We start from the raw sequence: 23,067 nt of genomic DNA on the forward strand, positions 1-23,067 counted from the left end.
ATATCATTATTTCCTTAATCCCAAAGAAAAATATTCCTCCTAAAATTTCATACATAAACTGGCACTCTATTCTACACTCACTGGTGGGGCTTCCAGTCTAATTTCATGCCTAAATCTAGATCATGAAAATGTGTTGAATTACTTAACCCCATATAGCTTGTATCAGCTTATTTCTCATGGCTTTTATTTAAGTATCCATTGTGTTTATTTGAGCAATAAATAACACACTATCATATACTTTTATCCAAAAGCATTTTGTGGGTCTTTCTCAGCTGTTTATATTATATTCTCCCTGAAAACAATCCAAACTTTTCAAAAAATATTCAAATGTGGCTGAATGCTCATCTCAGAGCAGGCAATAAGTAAATAGTTGCTGACTGTGTACTAAAAACATCAGGAGTATGTACTGATTAAAATACAGATCACCACAGGCATATGGTTACAAACATCTTTTAATTCTAAATTTGTTGCTATGCATTTACTATAATAAGCAACATTTAGGTGATGATTAATTTCAAAGAACTGCATATATTGTCTTACAACTGTCGAAATCAGCCTTCAGCACAGTAGGCATCATTGTGAATGCTGGTATCAATCTGTTTTGTTTAAAATGAAGTTAAACGTAAATATTGGAAAGAAAACTCATTTTGTCTCAAAATAACTTACTCGAAAAGTAATACCAATCCAGGAATTTTGTGGAGGCCAGCTTTTAGAACCAATTGCACTCGCTCTATATTCATGAACCTTTAATGCTTCTCATTCTGACGTTTGTGAGTGCATTCACATTTCTTTCAATCATAGAAAAAAACAAAAAGATATTTTTCGGCTATTTTCCTAGATGCCTTGAAGTTAGACCAACTTTTATTTACTTGCCCCAGGATAATAAATTAGCTGGCAAGGTGGCTGAGGAAGTATGTATAACATGTTACTAAATGCTATTATGATAAGCTCTACCATGTATGAGGGAAGTTAAACTCCATTTCTTATAAAAATTTTATAGGAATGTATTTATGAGCTATCCACTGCTATCTTAATGTACTTAGAAACCACAAAATCTAGGAAATAAATAGAATAGATATGCATTTTGCTTCCATCATAAACCAACAAAGTCCAAATTCCCTTCTTGTTTCCACCCTTGGCCCCATTCAATCCATTCTAGCAAGAATATTTTATTCTAAATGATCCTTAAAAATATTGAAGTTGGATGTGCTACACATATGCTCAAAATCTTTTACTGGTTTCCCCTCTCATTCCAAATAAAAACCAAAGTCGCCCCAGGGCCTTACACCATCTGGCCCTGTGTTTCCTCTCAGAAAAAAGCTTCTAGTGCTTCCTCAGCCCACACCACCTGGCCCACGTGGATGCCTTGCTTTCTTTGAAATCACCAGGCATGGCCTGATCTCTAACCCTAGCCTAATTACTCACCTCCTCCAGATCTATGCTGAAATGTGACTTTCAATGACAACCTTATTTAAAAATGTATTCTGCCTTCATATTCCCAACTTGGCACTCTCTACTCTCTTTCCTTGTTTTTTATTTTTATTTTTTGATAGCATTCATGAAGATAAAGCTTATTAATAGCACCTGTCCCCTTCCTCCCTCTCTCCCTCTCTCCCTCCCTTCCTTCCTCTCTCCCTTCGTCCTTCCCTCCCTTCCTCCTTCCCTTCCCCCCTTCCTCCTTTCTTCTCATTCTTCCCTTCCTGCCTTCCTTCCTTTCTCCACTTATTTTTCTGCCCTCACTGAAAGGTAAGTTATTTGAGAATAAATAACTTATTGATACTGAAAATTTTTGAACTAATGCTCAGAGATTTTTGAATTAATGAAGTAAAAAATTATCTAGATCCTAGTGGATTGAAATCCAAATCCCCTAACATTTAACAGCTATGACCTTAAAGCAAATAGTATCATTTCTCTGTGCCTCAATTTTCTTATTTCCAAAACAAGCATGATAATAGTTGAAACTTCAGAGAGGTTTTTAAGAAAGTATTAAATAAGCAATATACAAAAACAGTTAAAATAAAACCTGGTATGTAATGAAAACTCTATACATATAAACTATTATTATTAAATTTGCCAAATTTTATAAACACTTTTAAAACTTCATATTTCTTCAGACATATTCCATATTGTTTCTTTTTGTTTTAAAATATTTTACATGTAGCTAACATATGCAAGCTCATTCTTAACAAGTTTACATTTTGAAAAGCTTTAATATTCTTAAGCTCAACAATTGCAGCCCCAGACCAAAGATATATTAAATGTAATTATAAAATTGTATTCATAATGCCTGAATGTATATAGAAATGCAAACATTAAAATATTATAAGATTATGATAGAGAATCAATTATTAATGAAAATATTAAACAAACAAGATGTTATAAAATATGTTAACACAAGGATACTTTGCGGTATGAAAAAAGTGGAACATTTATAAAAATCTTTAAATGCGATCAAGTCTATAAAACCCTTTAATACACCTTATGTGCATTGTTACTATCATCACAAATTTTACTAGAAAAAAACTAAATTATCAAACTGAATTAGCTTAAAGTAAAAAATCACTTCAAATTAACGTTTCACACAATTACTTAATGCTGCATTAACCAAAAGCAGTAGATATAACTATTCCTAATATATAAAATATATAACTATACATTTAAAAATCACTGTAGATTGTATAAATAAAATCTAATCCAACATAAATGAAATAATCTAACTGAAAATGTATAGACCATTGTGTATATATCATGGAATGCTGATTTTAAATGTGATGTTTGCAAATGCAATATTTCTGTTGGGGGCTTTAAATATTTCTGTTAGAGAATATAAGAGGTTGGTAACAGTGGCTGACTGAAAGAAAACAGTATCTGAAAAAAGACTAATTTTTCCACTTATATATTATTAGATTATTTGAGTATTTTAAATAATTTTATGGAATAATTTTTTATTTAAAAAACAAGCTAAAATATTTCTTTTAAAATGTTTCTCTTATATTATTAAGTATATATTGAACATCTTTACAGAAGGAATAACTTTTTCAGTGACAGAACCCCTCCGCACTTTGGATGCCATAGAGATTTATAATATAATTGAAGAAATGGTTAAAAATAGAGCAAGAAGAAAAGGTAGAGAGAAAGTGAAAGGGAAAAGAGAAAGTCAAGAATGATTATCTGTTTCAGAGATAGGTAACACTGACTCAAATAATCCAAAGCATTAGTTGGTCCCATTAAAGAGGAATTGGAATACATTATTATATATCATCTCTTCACTCTTAATTGTCTATGACAAAATGAGCACTTAAATTACCATATTTTATTTGAAGCTTAACAGTGAGCTACCTGTTGATTTAATCTAAGGAAGCAAAGACTGAGAAAAGAAAGAAAGTCATATTTCATCTTGGAAGAAAAGACTTGACTACATCTAGTTTCAGTTCATGAAGAATTATTACCAAAATCACATATTAAATTATTACACTTATTCAAAAGAAATATATAAGTGAGTGAGAAATGAATGAAAAAAGTCAAGGATGATACTTCAACGATATCCACCAAAGATTTTTAAGTACTACTTAGTATGTGCCATGTATTGCTAGGTCAGCACTGGGGAAAAAATTGCAAACAATATAGAAATGGTTCCTGCAATCACAGAGCCCTTAATTCAATCTTACTTTTTGCATTGTGGCAATAAACATTAATTGTTCACTGTTATAACATCATAATTTAATGTATTATTGTTTGAAGAAATTATAGAAATACACACATATAATTCAGAGATTTTTTGACATAGTTATTCTCAACTGGGTAATCAAGTAATAAGAGATTTTTGTAAAAAATCATATGACCTTGTATTTCGGTAACAATCTCCATTTTATCTTTAGCTAGAAAATTTATTTTTCACTGCACTTTTTTAGTTTCTGAAAATGTGTTTTCACACCCAGAGGATGTAAGATCACAGACTGTTCCCATTACAAAGAAAAGAAGCAAACAAGAAAAAAAAATCTGTGATGCCATGATTCGGAGAAAACACGTTATCAAAATAATTGGATAAAAACTCAAGGTTAAAATTTTAGCAAAACATATTTAAAGGACTTCTCTACATCCCACTTCAGATTTCCATCAACTACATTTAGTCTCATCAGTACCCTCACATATAAGATGTGAATTTATAAATATATTTCTTCTTTAAAATCAGTTAAGTTTTCAGTATTTTCAAACTTAATGCCTACTTAGGGTTTACCAAAATATTTTCATTTTGTTCCAGTTATTTGTTCAAATCTCTCTACCATACAGAGTTTGCCAATTCTTGGCAGTTCTGGAGGAATTTTGGAAAGCAACTTATTCATCCTACTATAATATAAAAAAACTGAATATTTACTCTCAGATATAAATAATAAAAATTTATTTTTAGAGAGTCAGCCATATTACATTGCTGAATTTACAATTTTAGGGTCTAATGATAGTAGATACATTCATAGAGTGATTAAATTTGTATTCAGATTGGATCCAATCACTGTGGAAAGCTCAGCTTTCTATTTTAACCAAGCCTGCTCATCCTCCCTCAAATATACCAAGCTACAATATTATTTTGTTTCCTCCCCAATATAGAAAACTTCATACTTCTTTAAAGATTAGGGGATAAAGAAAGCATCTATTTAAAGTTCAGTCAATCTCCTATGCATCTTATCATCTCCCCATTCATTCAGCAAACATTTTTTGAGCATCTATTATGTGTCAGGTGTTGCATGTAACTGGCATTGTGGTCGCTTCCATAGAGGGTACATGGCCCCCGACCTCTTGTGGTTTATGCTCTTAGTGGCTTCTCATGGCATTTAATAAATAGTCTAATAAATAAATATATAATTTCAAATTGTGCAAGTGCTATAAAAAATACAGGGTACTATGGGAAATATAATGGGAAACAAAATTGTCATTGAGAGATTAGAAATACACTCTCTGATTTAAGTTGATGCCTGAGGGATGTGTCAAGTTTAGCAAGCAAAAAAAAAAAAAAAATCATCTTAACATTTCTCTTGTCAAAGATGAGCCCTAGAATCAGCTTCTCAAAGAGAGCTGATACTCTTCTTCTCTTATTTCCTCTTTTTTTTCCTATCTTTTCCCTTCCTCTGTCCTTTCCTCCTCTCCTCTCCTCTTCTCTTCTTTTGAAAGGCAAATTACCAAGTTAAGGTTACTTGGTTTCCCTAGACTACATGAAGCTTACTCTCCCCAAAGCATAAATGGCTAGTGATATAATCAAGTTTATCTTTACAAACACAGTTAGAAAATGCCTGAGTTTTGTGCATATTTTAGAAGTTTCTCCCCATCAAGGCTAAATATGCTAATTATTTTTGTTCAACACGGTTTGATAATGTATGTTATGTGCCAGACATTCCTCCAGTAAATGGGAATATAAAGAATAAGACATAATCTTTAAACCTAGTTAGTTCAAAACTAGCAGGGGGTGGCTATATGAACAATAATCCTACAACAACATGATAAATGTAATGCTGGAAATATGCTGAGAGTATTACATAAGCTTTGAACTACAGAGATGGGTTGGGAAAAATTTCTTTGAGAAATAGACATAAAAAATAAATTAGAAATGAAGGGAGCCATATAAAATGGATGTAGTTAGGGATGGAAGTCGTTCATGGAGAGGGACAGGAGGGAAGTATTTGGGGGTGACAAATACTGTGACAAGCCAAGCAAAGTCAATTATAATGGGCATATAGGAATGAGAGGCATTTCCTTTTGTTTTCTAATTTTGAGGAAGCTGCATGAGTATGTCAATCAGAAGAATAATCTGATCAGATTTGTGTTCGGTGACTTAGGTGACAGTGAGGAACATGAGTTGTAAGAGAGCAGGACTGTAAGGTAGAAAAACCGTTGGAAAAAGTTTGTTTTTTTCTTACAATAATTAATGTGAGATTAGAGGAAAAAAATGAGCAATAGTTAGGAGGAAAATTCAGTAGGATGAAGTTGATTGGATGATGACAGTCAGAAAATAGCTAAGTTAAAAATTATTTTTATAATAAATATAACCCTTTCACTAGAAAGTTTAAGCTTCCAAGTATGGTATAATAGACAAATTAGTCATTTTGGCCTTCTTATTGTAAATTGTAACAGTCTACAAAAAAATATTTCCTATATACACTTTAAAGGTATAAGCTTGTCATCTCTACGGAAATTGTTAAGACTGGTAAATTAATATTTTTTCATTGGATGAGATGCATAGAGCTGTTCTAATTCATGGAGAGACAATTTACAGTTCATTTATGCATTGACTCAACAAATATTTATGAAACAACAAATATGTATTGTTTTAGGCATTGGGAGAGCAGGAAGTAAAAAATACAAAAATCTCTGTTACCATAGAATTTACATTCTAATGATCACAGGGAGGCAATAAATAAATAAATTTATTTATTTAAAAACTGTATTCGAAGAGTGATAAGTGCTAAGAAGAAAGATGTTGGGGAAGGGGGAGGAGACATAAGTGTACAGCAATACTGGGCAGGAAAGACCACACAAAAATTGAGTAAACACACAAAAGGTTTGAAGAAGTAATCAAAAGAGAATACAGACGAAGTGCATTCCAGCCAGTAGGAAGGGGAAGAACAAAGGATCTGAAGCAGGAATGTAATATAACGACTAATTACTATCTGTGAGGCTCTGGTCCACACGGATGAGGAAAACAGATCATGCCTGTTTTGCTGAAACTCCAAATCTGGTTGGCGAAGAAGTTACTAATCAAATAACCACCCAAATAAATATATAATCATAAATTGACAAATTCTGTAAGGGGAAAATACAGGTCACTATGAGGAGGTACAATGCAAAGTTCTGAGTGATTCTGAGAGTCAAAAATGTCTTCCCGGAATAACTGATACCTATGTTGAGATCTGAAGGCTGCATAGAATTTAACCAGATAAAAGAGAAAAGAAAGCACTCCAACATCATAATCAGCATATGTTAAGATACTGAGGCAGAAAAAAAAAATCCGGAATATTAAAAACCTGAAAGAAAGCCAATATGGCCAGAGTATCATAACAAAGGAACAATATGATAAATGCGGCTGGTGAATAGGTAGGGCCAGATAACGCATGGACTTGAAAGTCAAGTTAAGGATAATAGATTTCAGAAGGCAAGTTGATTTGAATTATGGTGCTGCAATGAAGATAGAGAAGAGTAAACATATTCAAAAGATATTTATGAGTTAAAAATTTTATCAAGATTTATTTATTCTGAATTTGAGGTTAAAAATGAGAGATATATGAAACAAATATAACTCCCAGGTTTCTAGATAACAAAATTAGATGAATGGTGCAATCATTCACTAAGATTGAAGACACTAGGGAAGGACTAGATATGTTGATGAAGATGCGTTCAGTTTGAATGTGGTGAGTTTGAGATGTCTTTCAGCTATCTAAATAGGTCTGCCTTGTAGGTGGTTGGACTATGTGTCAGGAATCCTAGTAAGCTGGGAATGATTTAGTTCAGCTTCCAAATTTGCCAGGAGTGCTGGCCTTCTAAACCAAACACATATCATTGTTTGAGACTTAGATTTTTAAAAAGAGATGCTTTCATTAAGGAATGAACTGAATACCTAACATAACCTCAAAGTCGCTCAGAGTGTATCTTATGCATCACTTCCTGTATGACGCCATTGCTGTTTCAGCTAACTGTCATTCACTCTCGAGTGTTTGCAGAAAGCTTTGCATTTTCCTGATGCAGCTTATCTCTTCAAGTACTTGCCAATATCCTCTTCTTCCAAGCCTGGAGTGGGAATGGGTGTGTTATACTTCCTATATCCTTCTAATTAGGAGCCACATGACTGGGTCTGGCTAATGGACTGTGAACAGAAATTTTATGTATCTTTTACAGGGTCAAAGTAGATAATTGCTGGTGAGAAACTCTCTGATGCTCTTCGCCCTACTGCAATGAATCCTTAAACTTTACATTGAGATGACAGCCTTATAAGACACTGGGGCACCGGAGCTCTCAGAGTCTAGATTTTTGAATGAGTATGTAAATCAGAGAACATTCTCCCCTATGTACTCTCCAAACACTCTGATCCGCAATGGCTATGTGGTATGTGCAAAGAATAAAGCTTTTGTGCTGAAGTTCTTGAGGCTTTTGTATTGTTTGCTATCACAGAATATCCTACACTATGCTATTTCACAGCTCACATGTGAGCGAATCATTACTTGCTTATGGTTTCACTCTTAACTAGACGGTACTCAATTCTTCCATGGGTGGCTAATTGTGTCTTGGAGTTTGTTTGTATTCTTTAACTATTTTTGAGTAGATAAATGAATGATGGAAAGATACAATCTTCAACCTTATTCACCACTATGAGAGTACTCAAATGTTAGAAGGGAAGCCAAAGGCTTTATGTGCTGGGCTACTCATATGTCTAATTTTCTTGCAGCAAAATGCCATACTCAATTACACACCTTCACATGTTAGCACTGAAAGGTGTCAGGAAATCATTTAGTAAAATTTCCACATTATGAACTCGGTGACGGATTGACAGATTTTATGTTATTTGTTTGTTTCTTAATTTGAATACAAAACTCTAAATACCTATGCTCAATCTTCATTGTCTATTTTTTTCCATAGACTAGCTCTCCACTCACTATTTTAAAGGAAAAGAAGTAATCCCTTATTCCTTTCGTGTATCCTCTTCTAATCTACGAGAAAGTTTATACACAACTAAAAAAAAAAAAAAAAAGAGTGCAATATATCAACCCCATGACAACTAAAAAGAAGCTTAAGAGCTATTAACTGAACTTCTTAGAAGGTAGCCAACTGACATGAATCTGCTTAAGAGTGGCCAATAACAGCATTGGTGCTAGATTCATTGTGGACTTAAAAATAATGCATTATAAATTCACACAAAATTACCTGTATGTGAATATAGCAAGAAGATTATAATTTTGAGGCCAGGTGTGGTGGCTCATGCCTATAATCCCAGCACCTTGAGAGGCTAAATCAGGGAGATCTCTTCAACCCAGGAGTTCAGGACCAGCCTGGGCTGTAACATAGTGAGACCCTGTCTCTACAAAAAATATAAAAATTAGCCAGGCATGATGTTGTGCACGTGTAGTCCCAGTTACTCAGGAGGCTGAGTTGAGGGGATCATGTGCTTGCACTCCAACCTAAATGACAGAGCCAGAATCTGTCTCAAAAAGCAAAAATAAAAAACAAACAAAAAAACAGCAACAGCAACAACAAAAAAACTACAGGCTGTTATACATTGTTAAATTGTAATATAAACTTACTTGATCATCACCAGTGCTTTTTAAATGAAATAGAAAAGGATAATTGAAAAGTATCAGAAAGCATAATAAGTAATATTTCATAGAACTTTTGCTAATAGTGTGTGTATGTATATACTAAATTTGGATGCCAGTTAAAAATGTTAGAAAATACAGAGTTAGGCCGGGCGCGGTGGCTCAAGCCTGTAATCCCAGCACTTTGGGAGGCCGAGATGGGCGGATCACGAGGTCAGGAGATCGAGACCATCCTGGCTAACACGGTGAAACCCCGTCTCTACTAAAAATACAAAAAACTAGCCGGGCGAGGTGGCGGGCGCCTGTAGTCCCAGCTACTCCGGAGGCTGAGGCAGGAGAATGGCGCAAACCCGGGAGGCGGATCTTGCAGTGAGCTGAGATCCGGCCACTGCACTCCAGCCCGGGCTACAGAGCAAGACTCCGTCTCAAAAAAAAAAAAAAAAAAAAAAAAAAAAAAAAAAAAAAAAAAGAAAATACAGAGTTAGTGGATTTACTCATTGATATGGGTTAGCTGTGTCCCCACCCAGATCTCATCTTGAATTGTAGCTCCCATAATTTCCACATGTTGTGGGAGGGAACCAGTGGGAGTTAACTGAATCATGGGGGAAGGTTTTTCCCATGCTGCTCTCATGATAGTAAATCTCACGAGATCTGATGGTTTTATAAAGGGGAGATCCCCTATACATGCTCTCTCTTTGCCTGCTGCCACATAAGACATCCCTTTGCTCTTCCTTCATCTTCTGCTATGATTGTGAGGCCTCCCCACCCATGTGGAACTATGAATCCGTTAAACCTCTTTCCGTTGTAAGTTGCCCAGTCTCGGGTATGTCTTTATTAGCAGCCTGAGAACAGACTAATATACTCATTTGATAAATATTTTATAAAATATTCACTCCCTAATATCTTTCAGGTACTGAAGAGTCAGAGATGATAAAAATGTCATTGCAAAATTCAGAAAAACTTGCATTTAGTAGAGGAGCCAGGTGCATTTAAAAAATCAAAATATACTATATACACACATATATATACACACATATATATATAGTATAACATAAAATATTTAGGATACAAAGGAGCCTAACGGAGCACAGTAGTTTGGCAAAAAAAAAAAAAAAAAAAAAAAAACAAAAAACAAACAAAAAAAAACCCTCCATTTTCAAAACATGTTATTATCAGAATATAATGTCTAAAGAGAGCATTAGGAGAAACAAAAGAGGGACATTTAAGATTGATGCTTTAATTATTACTTCATTACTGTGTAGCAGATTGAGTAGTATTGCAGTCTCACAAAAGTTAATATGCCTTTGTAAGCAACTGGTTTACTATCATATAGCGACTTAAGTAGACTTAGGTTATTGAGTTCTTGAAACCAGGATATGAGACTAGATAGAGGAAAAATAATTTCCGGTTAATGCACAAGACCTGTGTTGTCTAAGTGATAATCGACACAAAATGATTTGTTTCATTATGTTTTCAGTGTTTATTTACTTTTGTTTCAAAATCTAAATTAGAGTTTTGTAGGATATAATCAAAAATACACTCAAAAGGAAATTGCATTGAAAAATGTCATGAATGTGATAAAAAGTTAAGGTGTTGACTTAAATTTACAGGAACAATAAAACTGGAGTTAGGCCATGTATTTAATTTCTTTAGAAGTGAGGGGAAAGGGAAAGACTTATTAAGATTTAAGAAACAAAAGACATGCAGAAAGTGTCTAAGGAATATACAAAATAAAAGAAAAGCAGTTGCTCTTCTGAAGATAAAACTGGAAGATAAAAACATATATCTACAACACACCTGAGAATACATTTGAAAAGTCAGAGTAAAAACAGTGTATATTCTGTGATTGTTGCCATAAAAAATGTAAGCATATGGACACAGACTGGAAACATATTACACGGAAATGAGACAGCATATATTTAAAGCATGGTAAGATTATACATGATTATACGGTTTTGAAAATTTCTTAATAATGTTTGCAGATTATTTTTAATTGAAATATTAAGGCAGGGCAAACACATAAAACCAGCATCTTTATACCTAAGTAGACCAAACTATTTCCCATTGTAGAGCTTCTGTACTGGTTGCTTCATTTGACCTCAGTGCTTTTCCCTGATAGTCATAGGGCTGGCTCCTTTACCTTTTCAGGCTCAACTTTTGGTTAATCACATTCCCCAGTATTGCTCTGTTTTATTTATTAGCTTATTTTATGATTTTTGTAGTATTTATTATATAAGAACCATAGCTATGTTTTGTTGTTGTTTTTAATGGTCTCTCTTCTTCCTTAGAATGTAAGTTCCTACATGCAGGAAACCTGTGTACTATTTTTATTTCTGTATCCCCAGCATCCAAATGTTGCCTGGCATATAATAGGCACATCATCATGCTTACTGAAGAAATATATTATTCCCAAATATTTCCTCTTCAATTCAGGGTATAGCAAATATAAAAATGTATAATATATTTGTACAAATTGATAATGTTTAATCTGTAGCATATATAGGTTAAAACTTTATAAACTCCTTGAAATAAGCCCTCCTTCCTCACAAAACTAATAAAGGTTTGAAATTCTCATTTATACACAAGTGGCTCTGCAATTTGCTGTTCTTAGTTCTACTAAGCTAAATTTCTTCAAGTCCTATAAAGGACTTTCTTCTTATCTTTGCAATTAAGTGAATAAAGACTATCTACCCTTCTACATTAAAAAGTGAGGAAGCCAAAGAGAGTAAGGCAAGGACATAACTAGAATTAAATAACACTCAACTCAGTCGATAGCCTCTTATAGGTAGACTTTTCACACTGGTATGATCATACCAGTTGTTAAATTATTGAGTACTAGTGGTACAGTGGTGGGAAGGAGAATAGGCTTGGTTCTGACCACATGGTGTGAGTCCCCATATCCACCTCTGACTGAAGTCAGAATATTTCTGAACTTTACAGTCACATGAGCACCAAAATCCCTTTTCTTGCTTAAGCATTTTGAGTCAGGTGGCATTTTTACAAGTGGAAGAATTTCTGAGAATAAAAAAAGAGAAAGAGCAAAGGTGGTCAAATCTACCATATGGTAGTAACAGGGTACTAGACAATTTGCAAACATTATTGCATTTTCATTCCTTATTGAAGTTCACCATTCCAGAGTTGGCTATCTGAATCCAGCTCTCTAAGTTTCACACTTTTATCCTATTGCCGTCATGGTCATATCAACCTAACCTATAAAGTAGATCACTTTGCCTATCACTATTTAATCTTTTTTGAGTACCTCTACCTCTACCTCTTTGCCACTATCTATTCTCTTCTTCTGCCATTTATGAGTTTATTGATTGTGTGACTACCTATGAGTGAGTATTGGCTCTGTAAATAGGTAGCTTGGGTTTAATTCTACATCTTACTACATAATGTGACCCTGGGAAGTTACCCAATTATTCTTTAAGTTACTCAATTATTCTTTTTCCACAACTTTCTCACTTAAAATTATGAACAAATTAGCACAAATCCCAAGGAGTTATTGAGAATATTAAATGGGATGAAGCATGGAAAGGACATAGAAAAGTGCCTGACATATTGTAAGAAACAATATGATTACCTGTATTCATTCAAATATCTCCATTAATACCTATCCTATGTTTCATATAATTTTGTATTCTTTCTATAGGCCATTCCCAACTATAAGTCCTGTTTTCTTCAATCAGATTAGCTATAAATACATTTATATTAATCCACATTGCAATGGTATGGCTATTCGCTATTGCTCCCAAATGTGTTTCTTAACGAAAGAATTGCCAACTGATAGACTTTACATTTGAATTGAATAATAATTGTGGTTTGGATATGTTCACTTAAAGCAGAATGTTTAATCATTCTTGGAATAGAAGATAAAAAGTATCAATAGATTCTTACAACTTCCATTAATGTTATGAGAAGGAACAGCAAGAAGATGTGTATGAATATCAATGAGGAGAATAATAAGAGGTAAGTTTGGAGAGCTAGTGATAAAGCTGCAATACTTATGATTCTAATCACTTCTCACTGCACCCTACTTGGTGGCTGGGAACTATGGAGTTTACAAATAAGAAAACAAATAAGATGACTTATCTAACATCACAGTGAAATAGCAATGACTAAAGGCCAACTTAGCCTAGTGACTCAAGCTTAGTGACTTTTCTTGTAGGTTACAAAAAATGTCCCTTGAATAATTTTACAACACAAACTCAACTTGTTTTGCAATTAAAGTCACAGAAGAAATGATAGATTATCAAATCTTTCTTATTTTTTCAGTGGGATAAATAAAGACTACATATCCTATACTCAACAATGATGTTAGACAAGCAAAGGCAAACTAGTTTTTACATATTAAGAGAATTACAAAACATGCTTTTTCCCCCTTTATTAAGTGCTGAGGCAGTAAGTTCCAATAGAAAAAAAATATAAGAGGCTTTCTAAATGTGTAATTGCAAGCAAGTAACAACACTTGAGTCTCCTTCATTGCATCTGTAAGAGAGAGAACCTCTTCGTTATCAACATCAAATAAGGAAATAAAATAAAAAAATATACAGTGCTGCACACCTGTCACGAAAACAAGAACTTATTATCATTGCAATGGCCAAATAGAAAATAAAGAAAAACATGCCAAATAGTACATGCCAGTTTTTTGGACTCTCAAACATTATTCTGTCTCTCTGCAAACAGTTATGGTTTAGAAATTATCAGCAAGCCAGCCTTTACATGCAAAATTTTAAAAACATTAAAATCATGACACATTCCATTTAAGTGTGCCAATTACATAAACAAATTAAAAGGCTGCTTCTTTATTTATCTATCTATATATTTTGTGAAGCTAACCTAAAATGTATACAAACTAAGAATTACATTTCTTGGTTGTTGAAACAAAATAAATCCAGCCAGTGAAGATTACTATCGGTCAAAAGGACTAAACCTTCATTTAGTGATTCTATAGGAAAATATTTCATTAAGATATGAAAAAAGAAAGGAAATACGAAAGAATAAAGAAAAGAAGGAAGAAGGGCAGAGTAGGAAGGGAATACATGAGAAAGGAATAAAATGCACAGAACGGAAGGGAACACAAAGGAATTCCTATATCATTCTTATAACCAGAGAACTGAACAAATCTTTTCTATTCAGGCTGTGAGTTGTAATATGCTTCAATGCATACAGGTCTAAAAGTCAAGAAATCAAGAGAAATAAAACTGTTGTTATGTGTTCAATATATAAATGATGAAACAGATTCTCAAAGGCATAACAGAACTTGTCTCATCCACTTTTGCCTGAAGGAGTCAGCTCTCTCTTGTCATTAATATTCATTCTGTGTTGTCTAAGAGTGGTTCAGAAAGTAAGATTCTCCAGAAAAAAAAAGTCATCGGAAACTTGTATATCAAGTACTTTTTTACAAAACAATTTAAAAGCAGGGCAGTTTTGTCAATTTAAGCGTATGTTGGCTTTGTACTGAAATGTCACTTTTTGAATTCTCAGGCTCAGATGTAGCTCAAGGTGAATGCTTGGCTTTTTAAATTTAACATTATAATTTAATAAAACTACTAAAAATAGGTATATTATTTGTAATGTCATATTGTTAACTAAGCTTTTCACAGAAGAATTTCCTGTACACAGACAGATAAAACCCTAGTACTTTCAGGCACAGAATGATCTGGTTTATACATATTTAAATATAAAAACGTGTGGCCTCGGATTCTGAACATTGGTTATAATAGAAGGGTGATGTTATGCTATTTATAGAAGAGGTCTCAGTGCTCTAGAAATATGCTCTAATGCCCAAAGGCTCACTTTATTCAGTCTTCAAATCTGATGAAAATGCTAGGGATTAGGCAGAAAGCCAGCCTTGTAAACTAGGATCTGGCAGACACTCCAAGTCAGAATCAGATTTCAATGCTGTGCTTCCTTGTCTTTCTCCTGAGAAACTGTGTCAACTTTTCTTTCTAATAATCTTGATAACTCAAAACCTGATTGCTAGAGCTCAACTATCCCTTAATAAGCTGTTATAGCACTTGTCCTTGCTTCAAAGGCCATTAAATCATTTGTCTAAAAACCTTTCTAGATAAGTTTTTTTTTTTCCCCCTCAAAAGTAAGCAGGTAGGCAGTTTCCATATTTCATAGGAGGGAAGCAAGGACCATACCCACTGTTTGTATGGCATGGGATACTGGAGACCAGCACATCATGAGGGAAAAAAGACACTCAATTAGCTCTTTCTCCTTCTCAAAGAGAGAGCAGACAATTCTAAATTGATATTTTAGTGAGTGCTGCCCGTTGCTGTGATGTTATCTTGTTGTTTACACTTGCAGAAACTCTCACATACAATTGTATCTGAAAAATACATTATTAATAATCCATCCAAAAAGCAAGCTTGTGTGTGATGTTTCATAATATCTAGAGATTTTGTAGAAAAACAAATTGTCAGTTATCTGGGATAATGACCATGAAGCATGTGCTTATTTAAAGGCCTCCATCAACAAGACACAGATGGGTTTTGAAAGTATGACTTGAAACTCTTTTTAAACAATCCTCTCAGCTTTATCCTCAGGTGTTAAGCTAAAAAAAAAATACCATACTGACTCATGGTTTAACAGCCTCATCTTTTGCTTGGATCACTTGTGAGTAAACAAAAGAAATTCCAAGAAAGAAAAGCTATTTCATAAATTATCCTAAAATTATATAAGATTCAGTATCGTATTTTAAAAGTGTTCACGTAAGTACAGCTCTGCATGTTTTGACTGAGTATTCATGTCCTTTTGCCTTCATGTTGAGGAAAAAATACGTCAAGGAATCTCAAAGCAGCAATCAGTCAATCCAAGTACCTGTTTCCTACCCACAGTAGGCATGGAGTGACATGCAAGGAGGCTGGCCCGGAGGAAATGAGCCTCAAGTAAAACAAGAGGCTGTTCCCTGGAGGCCACATCACGAGAACTTCCACCAGAGTTTTCAGGTGGTTTGTCTGCTTTCCTTTCTATTCCCAAGGGACTGAAATGATGGCTGCTGTCAGGAAGCATGATAGAAGAGGACAGACAGGAGACTGTACTTCTCATGTAAGCAATTGCAAAATAAGAATGTTTACATTTCAAACTCTTCAAGTACGTTTGCATTTGAGTACATATGTGCACTTTATCTTTGATTTAGTAAATTATTTCAGAAGAAAAAGAAAACATTTATCTATCACAGGAAATAAGACATAATTACTTTTACTTATATAATACCCTTTGGCCAAAAAAAAAATTTTATATATATATATATATATATATATATATATATATATATATGTGTGTGTGTGTGTGTGTGTGTGTGTGTGTGTGTGTGTGTATATATATATGTATATATATCTTGGAACTCTAAGCACTTTAAAATTATTAACAAAGCTACATTTCACAAGTACAGAAACAGGTTCTTTGAGGTAAGGTATTACCAAGTTTCAGTACCATACCTGGATTTAATTAAGTGGATATTTCAATTAGAAATTAATTTCTAACTGAGGCACTTAGCTAAATATCTTGTGTACAGTATTTGTGATTGGCGGAGCAAGGTTGCAAGCTAGTATCTGTGATGAAATGTTGTTCAACAGGGCTGTTATGAACTCTTGGAAATTATATCTTAACCAAGTAGTTTCACCAAATTCTTACACTAGTTTATAGGCCATTCCCATTCTACGTGGAAATTCCCCAGCTCTCATTTTGTACAAACAGCTAAGAAATAGAAGGCATGTTTTTTTATCTTCGTCTGCTTTATGATTTTCCAGAGCTCCTCTTTAACAAAATGCCTTTTTATATGCATAAGTAATATGCTAAACATACTATATGTGAGACATTTATAGGAGTGACCAGTATGTTTCTTTGTATCTCCACGATAGCAGTAACCGAAAAAGATAAACTTTGACCTTTCATTTATTTTATTAGTAAAGTATGGAGATCAGCAATGAGAACTTGGGGTTTAAATAAACATAAAAATTAGAGCAATTATAGAAATAATTCTTTAAAATATCTGTTTTGCATTCGTCAAAGACATGCTAGAAAATGCATTTCTAACACTACTATAAATGTGTTATTTTACTTTAATGTAGGTTTTAATTTCTTTTGAAACTCTTAAATACTGTTTTTTTTTAAAATAATGTAATGTAGATGCCATTTTAAAAGGAGGATTCTTTGCAATAGAATCTCTAATATTATATTTAAAATTGCAGAAATAGCATCTCTAGTGTTCACCATTTCTACAACATAGCAATGTATTTATTGTCCACTTTAAAGAAAAGTTTTCCTTTTTTAATAAAACAAAAGTAAATTTTATTGATATAGACAGGAATTGATGGCATGCTCTCTTACTTGTAATAGGTAGCATACATTTGCACTATAATTGTAAATAAGTTTATTTTGTATTGCTAGTACATATGAATAGAGTGATGTTCATATACCCAGCTACCACAGTTTATCTTATAGTCCATATAAAACTAGCTCCTCAAGAACACTCTTAAAATGACCAGCTGAAAGAAAAATGCTGGTTTTCTTTTTTTTCCTTTTTTCTTTTTAAATGTTACATTTCTGTTTAAGAAAATGGACACACTTAGTGGAGAAATGTAATCAAGTTTGCAAAAAGACTACGAAATAATGTTGATCATTTCTTGAGGAATTGAATGAAAACATATCAACCCACATTCTCTCACCCAATGCAATGATAATCATGCCATTCAATTACATAAAAAATTAAGAATGTTTACCTTAATGCAAATATTGAAAGAAATATCTGCCAAAAGCCTTAGAAAGACAGAAGTTTTATCAGCCATCATATCTAAATCATATGATTTCAACTTATTTGTTACCTGTATAAAGAAGTGCATCATCTTGTACTGAGAGTTTTTTCAAGCATGATACATATAAAAATCATTTCTGCCCAAAGTCATAGAACCCCATTTTTAAAGAAAAAAAATCTAGGCTCCCATTAATATTATCTCTGAGTATTCCCAGACTTAAAAGCATTCCCAAGACTCCGTCATCTTTCTTTAAATGGTACTTTGTACATGAATACCCCCTAGTTTCAGCAAATTATATTCTACTGTCCATGAGTTTCTAATCCTTCTTGAAAAAGTTACATAATTGTGGAATATATATATACACACAAACATATGCATATATATATATGTGTATATATATATACACACAAACATATGCATATATATGTGTATATATATATACACACACAAACATATGCATATATATATGTGTATATATATATACACACACACACACACACACATCCTTAAATTCTAACTGAAATTATTATTTAGATTGCCATATATTTTGTCTCTGTTTAAATGGCTTTGGTCAATTTCAATGAAAAAAATTCAGCTAAAAATCAGCCACGTCATGAATTGAACTTTTGGTATAAATAATATTTATGACAAATAAATTATTTAAAACTTTTAAAATATCACAACTACATCAGATATTTAATTTTTTTTAATATTATATTTTCAGCAGAATGCCTGCAAGACCCATACCTACATTATACAATGACAGAAAGTCTAACTTTGATATGGATTTTTGGTAACAGTAGACAAAGATTTGCTCCATTATATAATCAAACTGTTTTACTTTCTTGTTGCCCCCAAATTACTTAATTATTACCATTAGGAAAATAAGTATTATGTTTCAATTTGGAATTAGTGATAGTTCATCTTGGCTGTTGCATAAACTGGAAATCATAAGAACTATATTTCAGGCTTGCATAATTGTCTACATTAAGTGTGTGTTCTTTAAGATTAGATGGTTCTGTTTTGGGAATTTACTCAAAATCAATTTAATATACTGACATCAAAAGTGATGAACTGATATTATGTTAATGGTGTTATTAGGCTAATGGGAAGTTCAAATTAACTTTCAGATTTCTAACATATTCTACATTTTATTTTATTAATCTTCCAGCTCATCTTGCATATAATTAATACAAGCATATAATTAATACTATTTTTTAGTTTTATTTTCAGTCTAATATGCAAATTGTATAAATACAATGTTATTCATTTTCATATTTCTTGATTAGAACTATCTGATAATTTGATCAGATGAAATAACTAATATTCTCCATTATAAAATGAAGTTCAAAGCTACTCAGCAACAACTCTCAATCATGTGGCATTTTTTGTGAAATTAGTATTTTAGGATTTTCCCTGTGTCTTAGCAGTCTTCAATTATGACAAAAATACCTTAAGGCATAATTATCATGTTTACTCTGAAACATGAATGAGATTTACTAAAATATCCTGTCAAAGGGAGAAAAAAATAAAGACTGTATAAAATTGTGACATTAGACTGTTTTGTGGGATAACAGAATAAGAATTTCCTATAATGTATCATTTAAGGTCTCTCCACAATCCACTCACAATATATTGGAATTAGTTCTGATTTCCAATATATAGATATTGAATTTTTTAGAAGTATGTGAAAAACTACTGATATCCATCTTTTTAGATGTTATTTCTATAATTAACATTTGTAAAGAGTCATGAAAATAAATGTCACAAACCAAGCCTAAATTTTCACATATTCCTAAGACAGTGGAGAAATGAGACAACAAAATCTTATTTTTCTCACATGAAGTCAGCTGGCTTCCTTTTTGTACATCTTTTCGTGTCTAAACTTGTTAATTCAGTTGTACATGCACATGAGGTAATTAAGTGATTGTCCCTTTGTCCTTGTAACCAAAAGGTGGCACCTCTAAAAACCAGAGTTAGCTTTCAACAGAGACAGTATTTTTTTTAAGTCATTTAAATGTCAAAGCCCTAGAAAGAGAATCCTTTTTCCTGACTTGGTAATTCTGCTTAGGTCGGAGGGATCATTGCCTCAAACGCAAAATGGTTTGGAAATAGTACACATTACGCTGATGGCAAATGAATCCAGCTCTTCTCTAAGTTGGTGTGTAAACTTATACATTAAAGATACATAGTGAAAAAATACTCTCTGAGATACAAATTAGTGTAGAAGGTCAGGCAGAGTTAGGATAGAAGATTCCCTTTTCTTATATCAAGTGGACTTCTAGAAAAAAAAAGTAAGACTGCATTTCCCCTTATACATAAAAATAAGTGTTTTGTATACTAACATCTGCTGATTTTTCTGTGTTCAGGTAAGACCCACTTGGAATGCTTTCCTATTACATCAAACGAGGCACTTCTCTATACCTCCTTCCATCTGACAGTACTATCGCTTCGCTGTCCCTGATGAATACTAAGAAAATAAAGCTTATATCCCCAATGATGGAATTAGAGACTGCTGAAGCTGCTGTAAAGGCTCTGTCCAACAAGTACCATTTATTTGACCTATTATGCAGGCAGCCAGGGGCATGTTGCTGTTTTGATATATTTTTCTTTCTTTTAACAAGACGTTACAAAAATGTTTTCCCCTTCAGGATTTTTAAAATTTAGGCTATCTTTCTAGCATTACTTTCTAAACTTTGTTCCAATACAGGAGGATTCTTGTCCAGCTGAGCCTCCATGTGCCTTCTAAAGGGAGTGCTGAAATTGTACAAACATCATGTTTACATCCATTAAATATCCTCCTATTAAAAGAAAATAAAGCCAGGCATAAGTTTGGTATCCAGACAATAAAATTCAAATAGATAGTAGAAAGGTAGAATAAAGTGAAAATTCATACACAAATGTAGCTTCCACACAAAAGTTAAACAGTTGCTTTATTTCACCAAAGGGTTAATACTGGAGAAAGTGAACATCAACATGTACACAAAGCTAACTAGAAGATTAGCTTTCTCAAAGTAGAAATCCAAGCCTCCCTCTAAAACTGTTGTCCCTTGCAAATGTTTTGAAACTTTACATTTTTTGATCCCCCAACAACAGACCATACCAAGAAACCTCAGGAAAGTAATAATCTATTTTTAATTGTGTTTTTTTTCTTACTCAAGAAACCTTTCAAAGTTCAGATATTAACACTGATGTGCAATACCAAATTGTCAGTCCCACAGGACAGATGGAAACAGGAAAAGTCAGATGGTTGGCACTCAAAAGCAACAGCAATTAAGCAGTTGAAAGTGGGTTGGATTGTCGGTTTATTTTTGTTCCATTTGAACGAATCAAGTGAGAGACATAGTCTCTTGCAAGGAGGAAATCAAGTCAAACTTGACGCTTCCCCTCTCTGACAGCCCAAGCTGGTCGGCTTGTCTACTCCCCTTATTCAGTTTAATTGCTTTCTGTGCTCTGATTTTCGCAGAGATTGTATTCTATCTTGTTTACGCCCCAACCCACCCACCCCCATATCCCTCTCCCCAACAGAAAGAAATCTTTCTCCTTTCTTCACTCCCCCTCTTTCCTCTAAGAAAGGCAATCCTCTCCAGGAGGAGAAAGAAACCCTGTGCGTGCTTAGGGTGGGAGGAGGGCGAGAGGGGAGGTGTGGGAGAGAAAGAGAGAAAAGATTGAGATTGGGGGCGGAGGACAGAGGAGAGAGAACAAGAGAAGGAAAGAGGAAGCAAGAAGATGGGGGATGCCCAATATCAACTCCAAGCTCTAAATCACGGGCGCTGTGCAAAGTGCTTTTCCAGGAGATGCACATGTGGTCTCATATTTCTCACAATAGGCCACCCGGGGATCCCTCCCTAGGTCTCAGACTCCCACCACTAAAATCCAAGTGTATCGAGAAGAAAATCTTTGGGATGGATTCGAGCAGATAGGCACCGCCGAGGCGGCCGCGCCGCCAGTCCCGCTTCCTTACCTGGAGGGCGGACCGGGAGGTGGTGCCGGGTCTCAGTCCCCAGTGCTCTCCCGGCGTGGACCGGCGCGAGGCACACGCGTGCTCTCGCTGCCTCCGCTCTTGGAGGGGCAGCCTGCAACACAAAAGGGGTGTGTGGGTGTGGGTGTGTGGGAGGTTTTCCAGGGCCACCAGCTGGTCCCAGCTGGTCGCCCCCACCCTACACACACCCCTTCGGGGCGCCGAGCCCCCCTCTCGGCTGAGCACCACCCTGGGGGCTTGCCCGGGGTGCAGCCTCAAGTTGCCGCTGCTAACTGCTGCTGCCGCTGCCGCTGCTGCAGGAGGAGGTGGAAAGACACTGGGGGCAGTACTCGTTCTAAAGCATCCCCACACTGCAGCTTCTCCAGGAATCCCTCCAGTGAGGAGGCGGCCGCCCATCATCTCCCAGCCCTAGCATCCTGATTGGCTCCACCTCGGCTACGCTGCGCCAAGAAGCCAATCCCAGCGCACTAATAATAGGTGGATCCGCTCAGCCAACATCTCCCATCCCAGTTCTGTTAGTGTCCCTCCATCCCCACAGCGGACAGGGACCTGGGAAGCGGGGTGGAGGCGGGTTGGGGGAGGGAGTGAAGTAAGAGGGGAACAGATGCCAAGGAGACACAATCAAGGGCATCCGATAAAACCTCTGGGTAGACTCAAGAATGCCCCAAAACCTGTTCAGCAAGCCATATGCACAGGAGAAAGAGAGCGAGCATAATACAAAGCTTTTTTTTTTTTTTTTTTTTTTTTTTACTTTCAATCAAAACCTGCCCTGATACTGAGCATGCCCAGACTGCAACAGCGACCTAGGAGTTTCGACGTGTGTGGGTTTGCCAGCTGTAGGTTTTTGAAAAGCTGGGACCCGGGATAGAAGAGGCAGAAGTTTGTCTTTGGCCATTTAACCCGGCGGAGTTGTGAAAGCTGGGCAGGGTGGGGACATGAAAGGGTTCTGCACAAGTGTCTTCAAACTGAGCCGCGGGGAGGTGGCCCGCCGGGCTGCTGGAGGTTCATCATGCTATTCTTCTGGGGT

At 34.8% G+C, this 23,067-nt stretch overlaps 1 protein-coding gene across 4 annotated transcripts in view; it reads right to left on the minus strand.

Moving 5' to 3' along the window:
- Positions 1 to 22,401, minus strand: part of LOC105473309 (synaptotagmin 1) — a 593,369-nt gene extending 570,968 nt beyond the window's left edge. For 3 of the 4 annotated variants that reach the window (XM_011727061.2, XM_011727059.2, XM_011727060.2), the window contains exon 1: positions 22,023 to 22,401. The gene's annotated coding sequence lies outside the window, so the exon portion shown is untranslated. The remainder of the gene's footprint in view (positions 1 to 22,022) is intronic. The other variant, XM_011727058.2, reaches the window with a different exon arrangement.
- Between the last annotated feature and the right edge of the window lie 666 nt (positions 22,402 to 23,067).

This window comes from Macaca nemestrina, chromosome 10 (assembly GCF_043159975.1).
Source record: "Macaca nemestrina isolate mMacNem1 chromosome 10, mMacNem.hap1, whole genome shotgun sequence".
Taxonomy (NCBI): Eukaryota; Metazoa; Chordata; class Mammalia; order Primates; family Cercopithecidae; genus Macaca; species Macaca nemestrina.